Here is a 14,416-nt window from a genome sequence, read left to right as displayed (position 1 = left end):
TTGGGGGAGGGAGTGTACAAAATACAAGACATTTAAACCACTCATCTATAATTTCTCCAGTTCTTCTGAATCATTCTGTTATCTGTGCCTGAACCTATACAAACTGTGGTTTGAATTGGGATGGAAAAGTACTGCTCCAGCCTGTAGTTTAGAAGTCTCAGAAGATATCTAGTCCAACTCATTTCACTCATGTATTCATTTATGCCTTCCTTCCTTCATTTATTCATCAAACATGTTTGGGTGCTCACTGCATTCGAGGTGATAGTAATACAAATATCAGTAAGATATAGTCCATGCTCTGAAAGAGTTCAAGGCCTATTGGAATAGTGCATTAGCAGACAGACTGGAAAGTGGAGAAGCTGAGTTGTACTCAACACATAGTGGGAGCACAAAGGGGAGGATGATCACTTTTGCCAAAGTAAGTTAAAAAAAAATCAAAATAGGGCCAGGCGCGGTGACTCACGCCTGTAATCCCAGCACTTTGGGAGGCCGGGGCAGGTGGATCACCTGAGGTTAGGAGTTCGAGACCAGCCTGGCCAAAATGATGAAACTCCCATCTCTACTAAAAATACAAAAATCAGCCGGGTGTGGTGGCGCACACCTGTAGTCCTAGCTACTCGGAAGGCTGACATAGGAGAATCACTTGAACCCAGGGGCAGAGGTTGCAGCGAGCCAAGATCATGCCACTACATTCCAGCCTGGGCAACAAAGTGAGACCCTGTCTCAAAAAAAAAATCATAATAATTCACAGACCAGGTAACATCATTACTGATGAAGAAAATGAGGCCTGCAGAGGGAAAGTGAGCTGCCTAAAGTCTGTGTGGGAGGCAGAATTGGATACCACCTTGCCATTGCTATAAAGGCCTTTAGTATCCCACCTCAGTACAGTAATAACAGGCCAGTCTTGCCCCCATAAATAGCAAAGGAAACCTGCACCATTTACTTAAAGAATTCCACAGAAACAAAATTACATTCTCCTATGGGACAAGGGAGGTTAGAGAGAATGAGATTAGAAAGATTTAGTGTTCCCTCCCTTTCCCTCCTCCTCAGGCTTATTCTGCTCAGCCAGAACCACCCAAAACAGCCTGGACTTTGGGTCCTCATGAGACTTTTTCCTAGTGGGTTGTCACCAGGGCTGATGGTTTGTCTACAAGAGTGACGTCTTGGGGTTGGTAAAGGGCTGTATTTCTAATCATCCGTAACTAAGAGGTTAGATCAGTTAGCACATGTGTTATCCTCATTCAGGAGTGAAGGGAAGTCCACACTGCTGGGGCAGCCTCGCCAGTAAGCAGTTTTATTGCATAAAGAAAGAAGAATCTCCCCTTCTCCCCCATTAATCTGAATCTCATTTTCTAATGAGTCCACCTTCTGGAAATGTTACTGGAGTTACTTACATGACCACCTTCAAGGGACTTCTTTATTAAGTCATAATCAGAGGGTTTTATTTGATAAGATTTGAACATGAAGAAAAACAGTAACAACAGACCAAATCTGGCAATCTGTCTTTATTATTATTTGTTAACAGTAAAGACAAGGGTAAGGAATTATGATCTCACCTCTTTCCTTGATCATTTTAAGCATATTTGTGATAGAGGCCTATAACCCTTTCTGAGTTAAGATGTGTATATCCGAGGGAGTAAGATGATGGATGAGTTATCTAAGAATATGCAATAAATCGGTAATGCTAGAGGCAATGATACTCTCAACCTAGGATTTAACTTCTTTTGGGTCCCATTACAATCAGAAAGTAAATATGTGCTATGTGTAAAATATGCAAAGGAATATTGTACCACAAAATTTTTACATGCTGTCATTTAAATGGGAATGTTAGCTACACAAAATGAAAGATTATAATAATGTTAATAGGATTTTTCTTCTTAGGCTTTATTCATTTACTTGGAAAGCATATAGGGTTACACTGTTCTAAAACTTATAAAAGTTCTAAATTCATTCATCTTCATAACTACCTTTTGAGGTAGATACCATTATTATCCCCAATGTACATACAGATGTTAAACTGATTTATTTTAAATTTGAATTTGTTAATAAAGGGAAGAAGCAGTTACACATTTACTTCCCATTATTATTTAAATTGAGTAGACCCATTTTTTTTTCTTCAAAAGAAAATGATTAAGGCAAATTGCCAATTTCCATTTTTTCAGAGAAATCAATGTTTACGGTATGCCCATTATCCTGCCTTATCCTCAACCTCACCCTTCTCTTCATCAATGAAAATGTACTATTATTGGCTTTTGGAAGAACACAGTAACTACTGTATAATTACACGCTATCTCTCAGGAGCAAAGCAGACTTGGGGTCTGAATGTTATTTACAGCCACATGTTTTCCTTCCCAAGACTTCTGCTGTCTTCTAGCTAATTTTAGCTATGTGAAGGAGGAAGACTGATGGATCCAATTGCCAAAGCAGACAGAGTGTGGACATGCAGTGCCAGGTTCATGCCGTAACTGGTGATCACACCTCAGTAGAACCTTGCAACAGTTCTTGTAATCCCAGCTGGGCCTCCCCTGAGCAGAGACAGCAATTATGTGTAGTGGCTTTCAGATGTAAACAAATGTTCATGGGGAACTGGCTTATAATCAGCCAAGTCATTTCATTTATGGCTTACATCAAATTGGAATGAAAGGCTCTGATCAGGGAAATCGAACACATTCATTTACTATCTCAGCAAGTGTTTTCAGAACTTAGGTACAATTCTTTCCCTTTAGAGATATGACTGTTCAGTGTATTTAAGGCTTGAAAGCACTTTAGAAATAGAGTGTATCTTAAAAATAACTCTATATCTCCTTTTGTACTTAGCTCCAGTATACCAATGTACATTTGGCCATTTTCCATTACTGTTATTTATTATGACTCAGTGCCATATGCCTGGGAAGGGATAACATAGAAAATTATTTTTTTACGGGAACGTTGGTGGTGCCATGTTGTTTCTCTGTTTCTCAGTCTCTGTCTCTGTTTCTCTTTCTCACTTTTATTAACTGTGCTTCAGCAAATGCTTTAAAATGATGGTAGCTGAGAGAATTGTTTAAAAAATACAAAAAACATACTAAAACTTTATACAGAATGAGTTAAAAACTATAATGTCTATTTCCTTCAGCCATTGGTTAGGTACGAAACAAAAACTGTTAAAATGCATGGGCAGATGTGGAAAATGTGAGTACATAAGACCAAATGATTCCAGAACTCTATGCCCTGCCATATACATTTCTTTCTCCTGGTTCTTGGAATCAGTACTGCCTCGCTATTTTCTTGAATACTATATGCTGCCTCTCTGCTCAGATCTACCCTTGCTTCTGCAGTGCCCATGACTATGCTCCAGCCATTTAGCAAGTACTCAAAACTTTAAGACCACTCAGTGTTTGAACTCAATACATAGAAGAAATGCTAGGTACTTTGGAAGGTGAAAATACGCAAGTGAACTCCTCAAGAAGAGGTGTATGAACTAGTTTGAAAAACACGATGATGTGCAGGAAGAATTCAAATCATTAGGCAAGCAGTCTGAAACTGGATACAAAGCAGGGAATCAAAGTAGGCGTGGACTGGGTAAGTTTCCTAGGGGATATGGGACTTCAAGGAGTCCTTGAAGAGAAGTCAAACTTGAGGTTTATGGAGGAGGTAGGAATTGTGCTAGGACTGAAGCATTTGGACCTGGGCTCAAGTCCTTCCTCCTTCTCATAATGGCTGTATAACCTTGGGAAGATTATTTTATTTACCACACACTTATACAACACTCCGTATGTGGCAGGCACTGTTCTAAGTGCTTTGCAAATAGTAACTCACTTAAGCTTTATAATAATTCTATAAAGCAGGTACTATTATTACCCTCATTTTCTTCTAAGAGGAAACTAAGGAACAGAGAGGTTAACTAACTTGCCCAGGATCACACAGCTAATAAGTGACAGAACAGGAGCCAAACTCAGGCAGCTAAGTCTACACTTAGCTACTATACTATGCTGCAAATTTCACAGCTTTTCTATTAGTTTTCCATTTATTGAAAAAATAGAGGCAAGAATTCATTTGGGTCCTGTTGTGAAGAGTACATGTGATAAGGTCAGTGAAAGTGCCTGGTACAAAGAAGGCACTGGATAACACCTGTTTTTTCTCTTTCTTTTTTTTTTCCTTTCTCTTGAAAACAGCTTTCTCCTGGTTCTTGGGATCAGTCCTGTCTTGCTGTTTTCTTGAATACTATATGCTGCCTCTCTGCTCAGATCTCCTATCCTTGCTTCTGCAGTGCCCATGACTATGCTCCAGCCATTTTGTGAGTACTTTGTTTTTTTTTCCTTTTATTTTATTTGTTAATTGACTTATAACAATTGTAACTATTTCTGGGGTACATAGTGATGTTTCAATACACATATTGTACAGGATCAGATCAGGGTAATTAGCATATTCATCATCTTGAACATTTATCATTTACTTGTTGGGGACATTCAATATCCTCTTTCTAGGTATTTGTGAGTGCTTTCTTAGTACATGTTAAGTTCCCAGCCACAGGTGCCTACCTCACCCTATGGAGCGGGCCAACCTCTAAATTATAACCCCCCTCTAGTCAGTAGTTACTGAGCCAGACCTAGGTGTGTTCCACACAGGACATCCCTGTCCTGTCTTGGGGAGGGATGTGGAGGCATCTGTCTCTGTAGGCACTTATTCACTCAGTAGGTACTTGATACATATCTGTTGATTGTGTGTCTGGCCCTGTGCTAGGTGGTGTATGATACACATGAAAATAGGGAAATGAAAAACAATACAGGACAAAGGGAGTAGGGAAGACAGTAGGGCTGAGGAAGCTCTATGCTCCATCCAGGAGACCATGCAGCCCCTGGCTTTGCCCAGCTTTAGTCCCCAGTAGCCCTTAGGCTGCCTCCCAATGCGTTTTCCCTCTTTTTTCCCTCCCAGCATCATTTAGCCATCCTTCGTCTGCTGGCTTCAGGGTCCAACTTCCAGAAGCTAAGTAATCTGATAAAAGTAATCTCTGCTAAAGTGTTCATCCAGCTAACAGGTTGATGTGTTATTCTTCCCAGGTAATTTGTTCATTTTGAGAGGGGTTTTTTGAAGACATTAAGGCATGATGGCAGGAAATTTTAGGTCTCATTGCAACCTAGAGACGAAGAGACTGCCCCTGCATGACCCAGGCTTTCAGGATTAGCCTCGGTCTGGTTTCTATGGCCGTTTGCAAAATCTTCCTGGTGCCAAAGGCACTTCACTGTCTTACGGATTTTACTATGCCTCAACCAAGTTTGGATCATAGAGAAAATACATGCTCCTCCTGTTTTTTTTGTATTTGGAACGCGTTTTCTTGGACTCATGAAGAAAATTCTCCCGATCGCAAGAGAAGCTGAGGAATGGGCTATTTGCACCTGGATAAAAACAGGCAATACTCATGATCTGGTAGGCAGTATTCTAAGTGCTTGACATATGTGATCTCATTTAATTCCCACTGCAAACCCCATGAAGTAAATACTATCATTATCTCACTTTTTGAACAAAGAACTGAGGCACAGAGAGGGTAAGTTGTACAAGGTCACACTGCTACCAAGTGAACTCATGAAGTGTAGCTCCAGGATCTATGCCCTTAATCACTATCCTATCTCTATCAGTGTCTCAGGTTCAAGTCTCCTTTTCCTTCATAGAATCAGCAGATATATCGGACACAATTGGCTCATAGAGATTCATCATTAAGGCACACACTGTAATCCCATAATAGCGGGGGTATTGCAGCCATGCCCTGTGTTTGGCAGAGCAGAAACAGGCCACTGACCTGGCACTCTGACCTTGCTCATAGGAGCTTAAGCTACTCTGAGGTTGATATCACCCTCTTCCCTTCTATGCTGCACAAGGTTGACAAAGGACTGCCTCTCAAGCCCTCCTTCTCCCACTCTATTCTATCCCAAAAAAGGAAGGAATGCTCAGCCCTAGGGGTTGCTCTGTAAGTTTGACAAAGAACAGCTGAAGTGTGACTAATCCTATTTTCTAAAAGTAAAAGGATGATTCTCCAAACTAACCTTCCAGTATGACTAGAGGTAAGCCAATCTCTTCTCAAGCTAACGTGCACACTCTGCCTCCAAAGCTGCAATACCTTCCACATTCTCTCACTAATGGAGCACTTACTGTGTGTTAGGTACTGTGTTAAATGCTTTCAAAACCTTGCCATATATTAATCCTACAATGTATACTTCAAAAAGATACTAGTATTATCTTCATTTTATTTGTGAGGAAGCTGAGAGAGAATAACTTGCCCAAGGTCACTGTACTACCAATAGCTATTTTTTAGCTTCTTGCCCATTCTCTGCATTTGTGCATTGCCATTCAGTTTCATCTCAGGTTCCATGATTAAAGGCACCCATTCATACTGATACTACATTCACAATATCTTGAATGCAAGATACGAGATCATAATTATTGCATCAACATATCTCATGAGATTTAAAAGCATGTTTTAGCATAATTAAGAGGTAGATAGTTGAAAACTCAAAAATTGGCATAGCAGAGTTTCCTGTACATACAAATGTAAATCTTTCATGTTTATGTTCATTGTTCTTCCTGTGATGATAAATCTAATGGAATTATGATATGTAGTACTTTCCACTTGGCATAGTTTAGGGCCTTGAAGAAGCTTTTGATTTGGCCTTGCCCATGCATAAATAATTAAAAGACAATTCGAGTGCCCTTTATAACAGAATTTAAAAATAATGAATTCAGCTCATTCACTTTAAAAATGAACAAAAGCAATGTTTTATTCAACAGATAAAACAAATAAAATACTTTCTTGTTCCCCATTTTAACCATTCCAAGAACAGAGGCAGAAAAAAAAGCTAAGAAGGATAAAAGGGGGAAAAAAGGTGTAGTAAAAGGGGTGATAGAAGAAAAAAAGAAATATAGTTTGAATAGAGAGAAATGAAGAAAGAGACAAAGTGTCACAAAAAAATATTCATAGAGGGTAAAATAACAGATGTTGACAGATGCAGAGGAAGAGAAAAAGAAATGGCACAAGGTGAAATAAATAGAAGTAGTTCATTTGAAATAGAGGTCTGATTCTCCCATTGAATTATTTATTTCTCCAATTCAGTAATGTTTTGTTAGAATGCCAAAATAATAAAATAAATAAAATAATATCCCCATTTTAACTTTTTAAAAAAGCAAATGAATATGCCTGGATGCAATCAAAGTGAAAAATATAATTTTGCATTTTAATCTTTTATTAATATTATTTTATGCAATTTTCTGGGTTTTTTATTACAGAATTCAAATCATTTTATTGAATTGGTATATAGTAAATAGCTTAAGCATTCTATTATTTTTTAATATTTAGGTTATTTTAAGGATTATTTTTGTGTTAAAACTAAGGTTGCTTTTTTTCTTCATTTGAATTATTGGTTTAGGATAATTTGCAGGATTAGAATCCCTGGGTCCAAGACTATGAACATTTTTATAATTCTTGACTCTTTTTGCAATGCTATTAGCAACCTGAATAAGTCTTTTCTTCCAGAGCCTGTATAGTATTGGGTTTTGTAAACTGTTAGTTTGGGCGATTGAATTAGTATCAAATGGTGCCTCCTACTTTGAACTACATATATTTCTTTTAGCGTGATGATGTTCTTTGACCATTTGTCCCTTGGGATCTTGGGGATCTTCTAGATTTGTAGGATTTGTAGTACTTCTGAATACAGTTTAGATGATATTGTCTCTGACGTTCCTAAGCATTTCCACCATTTAATCTCAGTTTTGATCCTGATTTTACATTGTTGTATTATGTTGTACTCTCTGACCAGTCTTCGTAATGTTTTCTATTATTTCAAAACTTAAAAAAATCCCCATAGTTGATTTAAACAGTCTAGTCTCATGGTTAGTCTGTTCCTTCCAGTTTTTAAATTTTTCTTTAAATATTTAAGTTTTTAGCTTATGTAGAAAGAATTGTTATATATGGTAAGAGACAAAAGCTTATGTTAGTTCCTCTCCATATCCATGACCAGTTACCTCACGTGAATTTATTAAATAATGAGTGTTTTCCCCATTGTTTAGTTATGCTTTGTACATCAAACATTCAATTCTTACATTTACTAGGGCTTTTCCCTGGTCTCAAGGTCCCATTTACTGATTTTTTTATTTGCATCAGAATTCTGCTATTTTAACTAGTGTTAGCTTATAATACATTCTAGTATTTGGGAATTGTTTTAGACTTTTGCTTTTCTAGGACAGTCATATACAATTGTTATTGTATCGTTTTTGAGATAATGGATATCTTCATGTGAATTGTCTACATTTATAAATCGACCTGTGAAGAAATGTCACGTTCATACTGTTGGTCATTACATTCAGAAACACAGTATGACTTTACATTTATTCAAATTTTTCTTTATTTCTGCCATTAAGGTTTTATATTATTTCTTTTTCTCACAACTCTTCTGTATATTGACTTATTTCCAAATATTTTAATGATTTTGCTTTTTATTTTTGTTTTGAGACAAGGTCTTGCTCTGTTGCCCAGGCTGAAGTACAGCGTTGCGATCATGGCTCACCGCAGCCTCGATAATTCTAATAATATCTAATCTCTTTCAGTTAATTCTGTGGATTTTCTAGGTATACAGCAATATTGTCTAAACATTTTCTATCTTTGATTTTTAGAGTATTGGAAATACTCTGTATGATATTATAATGGTAGATAATGTCATTATACGTTTGTCCAAAATCTTAGAATTTTTAACACCAACAGTGAATTCTAATGCAAACTGTTGGTTGAATGATAGTTATGTGTCAATGTAGGCTCACCAATTGGATGTCAATAACTGGAGAGGTTGTGCATGTGTTGGGGCCAGGCTATATGAGAAATCTCTTCACCTTTCAATTGGACTGTGGGCCTAAAACTGATTTAAAAAAATAGTCTTGATTTAAAAATTTTCCATAGTTTCTTCCTTTCCAATATTTATTTCTAATCTATTTTTATATCTTATTGCCAAATCAAAGATTCCTCAGAAACACTAGACTTATAAATGATTAAAACACTTATTTTAGTCCAGCTTTTTGGAAAATAATGTTTTATCAATAAGTAGGTGGTTAGTTCTTTGTTTTTTGAGTACACATTTTTTATTATGTCAGAGACATAGTTCACTATTCCTGATGTTAACCATAAACAGGAGTTAGATATTATTAAATGCCTTTTTTGGCATTTACTAGGATAATCATATATTTTTCAATGTATTGATAGTTGTTGAAATTATCTTTACATTTCTGGGATAAACAATACTTGATCAAGACAAAGCTATTTTAATATATGTCTGTATTGTATTCGCAGAATTTTTGTTAAAATACCCACATCAATGAGAGGCAGTGTGGCATACTAGATGGAGCAAGTGTTTGAGTTTAAATCCAATTGGACCTCATAGTAGCTTTACTCAGTACTGTGCAGTAGTTAAAACATGAGCCCTGTCATCAGAGAAAAATAGTGTAGAATCCTAGTTCTGCTATCTAATAACTTTTTTACTTTGGGCAAGCCTCAGTTTTCCTGTTTTTATGGGGACATAAAAATAATTACCTTATAAGGATTGTTATGAGAATTAAATGAGTTAATTTGTGAAAAATACCTAGTACAGTGCCTAGAGTAGTTCTATATTAAATGGTTACTGTTACAATTATTGTATTCCTAAGTGAGAATAGGGCTTGCTTTTCTTTTTTATATCATGCTTCCATTTTTGAATTATTCTTACCTTTTTGTATCATTTTATCTGTATCATTCTTAGCACATTTCCCTCTGAGGGCAATTTAAAGAAATATACTATACTTTTCAATAATCAAGGATAATTTGTATAATATGTTCTTAAAAGGCTTGGAAGAGAATTCACCTTGTAAATCCATCAGGCCCAGGTGTGCTTTGAAGGATTTTTTTAAAAATATTTGTCCTGTTTTCTTCTGTGTTTATTAGAATATGTCCAAATAATTCTGACAATTTTGTCCATGTGAAAAAAAACACTGAGTTTCAGAAATTTTCTTTGCAAGCTGAGAATTGTTGATCAATTTATTATCTATGCTTGCAATTTGTTTCTGCATTCAACTAGTTACTAAATTGCCTTATAGTTTCTTCCGTAAGAATACAGTCTATAACATTTTACAGGGGGGTTACCTTGGAAGCCAACATTTACTTGATTGTTTAAACCTTTTTAACAACCAGATTCTGCTTTCTTCCCGTTTATTTAGTAGGAATCTTTGTGTTGAACCCCAAAGTCCAAATTCCCAACTCTGAATGAAAAAGACTCTTCAGGAATGAATGAATAATCAGTGTCTTTAGCTCTTGAACCACCCTTAAATGGCTAGAGGCTTCTGTATAGAATGACCACAAACACTGCTGTGGGGCTGGAGCCTGTGGAGCCATCGCTAGAACACAGCAGTAGCGAATAATACTATTGTTGATAGGCTAGTGAGAATAATTCCACAAGTTCAAAACAGAAAAACATGTTTGACCTTTTGTCCATAGCACGGCCTTGCCTGTATGTCCAATAGTACACGTTGACTGTCTGTTTCAAAGAATAATAAATGAGTTATGTGGCTTAGCATAGGAGTAAAAGGATAATTCTGATCAAATATGTTGAAAGTTCAAAAACTTCTCAAGATCCTGGTTCACTCATATATGAGTGAGTTTAACTTCTCACCTATGCGATATCTTTAAAAACACAGCAACATTTGCTTGGTGCTGGAGTACAATAATCCTTTTGTTATTAAACCATCACATAACTTTTAGAATTCTTTCCTACATCAAAGTTAATTACATTTATTGGAAGAATATGCTACTTGAGAGGTTACTACATCCTTACCCAGAATCTTAGCCTTACATTTGTGTAAGTGTCCATCTCAAGCGTTAAGACATAGAGCAGAGAAAGCATGTCCCCTAGGTTTGTTGAAATGTTTGCTTACACACCTGCATTTGACTGGCTAGGAGAGAAGGATGGGACTTTCTTCTTCTTCTTCTCCTTCTCCTTCTTCCCTTCTTCTTCTTCTCCTCCTTCTTCTTCTTATTATTATTACTATTATTATTATTATTATTTGAGACAGAGTCTCTGTTGCCCAAGCTGGAGTGCAGTGGCATGATCTCAGGCTCAAGCGATCCTCCTGCCTCAGCCTCCTGAGTAGCTGGGACTACAGGTGCGTGCCACCATGCCCAGCTAATTTTTGTATTTTTAGTAGAGACAGTGTTTCACCATGTTGGCGAGGCTGGTCTGGAACTCCTGACCTCAAGTGATCCACCCACCTTGGCCTCCCAAAGTGCTGGGATTACAGGCGTGAGCCACTCCACCCAGCCAGGGACTTAATTTTTCAATCCGAGTTGCAAGACACTGACTTTTGAAGATCCATCAGGATAGTGGTTCTCAGGTGATCTCAAAACGCAATGGGGGAACAGGCATATGTATTCTGAGACTATAATGTACATATATTATTGTAAGAATTCATCTTGCGTATCAGTCAGTACACGACCCTATTTTTCCTGGGTCATGCCACCAATTATGCCTAAAGAGAAGAACAGAAGAGAAAATGTTGGCTAGCTCTAACTACTCTACTAAAATGGAAAGAAAGTAATTCCAAGGTAAGTCCACCCCAGAGAGCAAATGGGCCTTTTTAAAATGCTGAGGGGAGGGAATAGCAATTTCTTAGGGCCTTTGACAACATTCCCCATTGGCCTGGTGGCATGGAAATTTGCCTAGCTTCATTTGTGGAGGTCATGCTACCCTGGATAAAAGGAAGGCAGTTTACCAGGCTAAAATTTGTTTTTAAGGTTTCTTTCCCCTCCAGTGTGGGAAAGAGAGAATAATAAAGTCTCATTTGCAATTTTCACTGGCCAGAAATTAAAAGCAAGAGACAATGTTGAAGCTATAGTATCCAAAAAAATAGCAAATTGACCTATTTATGCCTTAAATTTAAGACAAAACAATTATTTCAGCAGTACAATAAGATTGAGCCAGTTTTTGTGTTATAAGCAAAACCCCGAATGTCCCACAGGAGATGTGGCTTGCAATGGTGGACAGAGGTAAGAGAACCGGTGTTGACCCAAGTTATGTTTAATATAAAGACTCCTTTGTTGACTCTCTGTGATAACAGTTCCTCATTTGTTAGATCATTGGGTATAAAGTTATGTAACTCAGCCATGCCCTTCTCTCTAGCTGACTGTGGTAGCCAACACTGCCTACTTTTTGCTGTGGTAGATCTTGGGACTGCCAAAGCCACTTCCTGTATGTCAGACACATTTGACTTTTACAGCAGTTCAGGCAATTCGGCAAATTTGAAGGAAGGTGGGAAGAGGTGGTTAGGAATTAGAGTCTTTTCCCCCTTTTCTCAAATTACTAGAAACTCCTTCTCTCTTGACTTATGCTAGGTTTCGACCCAGTATAACAAAGTATCGGACACCATCCCTGCGCATTGTCCCAATGACTTTCACGATACTTGCCAAACACCATCGGGGGTTTTCTCAATTATTTGAAGGGCAGTTTGTACCGAGTCTTCTCCTCCCAATCATTACCATCCTACTCTATTATCTTGCACTTAACAGATTGATTTCTTGCCTAAAATTAGCTGGAGAATTCTATTTGGATCAGTCCATCAGAATTAAAAAGTATAATTAGCCTGAGAATTCACTCCACTTTTCAACCTAACTGCTGCTTAAATATCTCCTGCAATGTTTTGCACTTTGTGCAGAGCATGTGGAACTCTGTCTCTGGGTGAAGTAGTTGATTACAGGAAAGCAGCCATGAATTGCTATGAGCTTGTCACTGACGATCCTGCATATGTGTGCGTTATCAACTACAATTGTCTTCGTAAAATTAAATAAAAGCACGCATTTATTATTGTGGGGCTCCAATTAAGGGACAGCTGGTGCTCCTATTACACTTGCATTAAATCGAAACTTGTAATTTCCCTGTGCAGATGCACACTTTTTAATCAAGATATAAAATTGAGTTTGCTTTGTCCATTTTCCGAAGTATCTGGAACCTTACCTCAGGGTTCCTCTTATCCTGCAAACTCCGTGGAAGAAAGGGAACAGATTGCACTCATCAGCATTTCCCTGTCTGAAATTCTTAGAGGGAAATAAAGGATTTAGGCATTTATGAAAAATAAAACCCCCAAGAAGGCAGCTGGTGAGTATGAATGTACTTATTTAGCCTGTAGTGAGTGGACTTATTTATCGACTAAGATCAATTTTGAAAGGACCCATTTCGCCTCACCTGTCTGGGAAGTGTCTATGAGCGTCCCGCTGCGAATCACACTGCCCTTCTCACTGGCACTTCAGTTCCTGAAGCGCCAGAAACTTTGCACCCCCACCCCACCCCCGCCTCTGGGGATGTGTGCCTGCTCCGTTTGTTTTCGCTTTTGTAAAATCTGAGCGTTATGATTTGTCCCCCTTTCCCTTCCTAATGAAATGACAAAGGGTCTGTGCAGCGGGGGCTGGGCCGCTGGGTTTGGGGGCGAGGCGCCACACCCCCTGAGAATAAAGCCCGCGCTGCGCTCTCGGAGAACCAGGCACGAGTGAGCAAACCACACAAAGAATATATTTCGCGACGAAACAGCGCCCTACAGGAAGAAAGTGCCCGCACTCGGAGCGTGAGCCGCAGCGCGACTTTTTGGCGCTCTTTGGGAGCAGCGAGAGAGAGGCGGAGGCCAGAAAGTCCGGCGTGGGCGCGGGAGCTGGGGCGGCCCTTGGCCGCATTCCCGCCCGTCCCGCAGCGGCGTGCGGAGCCAGGTGAGGTTGGCGGCGGCGCCGCGCTACCTGGCCGGGCGGGGCGGGGCCGGGCAGCCGCGTGCGCCGCTTCCGAGTCCGGCGCTCCGGCTGCCCGCGCGCGGCTCCGCTGGCCGGCGGAGTTTCGCGGGAGTTTCCGTTTTGGCGCCTAAAGCCCCTTGCTGGCGCCGTTTCCCTCCGCGTGCCGCGTGTGTCCGGCGCGGGACGCACGGAGGCGCGGCCCCGGCCCGGGCTGCCCGGGGTCGGCGGGGCTGCGCGAGGGGACGTCTGGCGTCCGGCGGAGGGCACTGGCCTGGGAGGAGGGCACGCCTTTGGCAAAGGCCGGGCGGGTTTGGGACCGGGGTTGCTATGGTAGCTGCGAGCCCGGGCGGGAGCCCCACGCCCGGCCTCCGCGAGGGAGCTGGGGCGCTCCGAGGTGTGCTCCGAGTGGACTGAACCAAGAGCCTGGGAGGAGCGGGTAGGGCCGGCCCGTGGCCTTGTCCCCTCCTCCCACAGCCCGCCGGCCGGCCCCGGGAAGGGGCCCCGAGGAGCCCAGAAAAGAAAGTATTCTGGCCCCTGGAACCGAAAGGAGTCTTGCAAAAAGCACGAAGGGGTCAAGGGGGCAGAAGGGAGAGGGGGAACCGTCGCCTCCGTCCGAGAGTCCGCGTGCGCGTGTCTGTAGACTTGACATTTTATACCCCAGAG

At 40.0% G+C, this 14,416-nt stretch overlaps 1 protein-coding gene across 5 annotated transcripts in view; it reads left to right on the top strand.

The window, feature by feature from the left end:
- Positions 1–13,315: 13,315 nt before the first annotated feature.
- MBNL3 (muscleblind like splicing regulator 3) overlaps positions 13,316–14,416 on the top strand; it is a 117,543-nt gene continuing 116,442 nt past the window's right edge. The window contains exon 1 of one of the 5 annotated variants that reach the window (XM_063635349.1): positions 13,316–13,735. The gene's annotated coding sequence lies outside the window, so the exon portion shown is untranslated. The remainder of the gene's footprint in view (positions 13,736–14,416) is intronic. The other 4 variants (XM_063635346.1, XM_063635351.1, XM_055267011.2 and 1 more) reach the window with 4 other exon arrangements.

Source organism: Symphalangus syndactylus, chromosome X (assembly GCF_028878055.3).
Source record: "Symphalangus syndactylus isolate Jambi chromosome X, NHGRI_mSymSyn1-v2.1_pri, whole genome shotgun sequence".
NCBI lineage: Eukaryota > Metazoa > Chordata > Mammalia > Primates > Hylobatidae > Symphalangus > Symphalangus syndactylus.
This window is presented reverse-complemented; position numbering and strand designations above follow the sequence as displayed.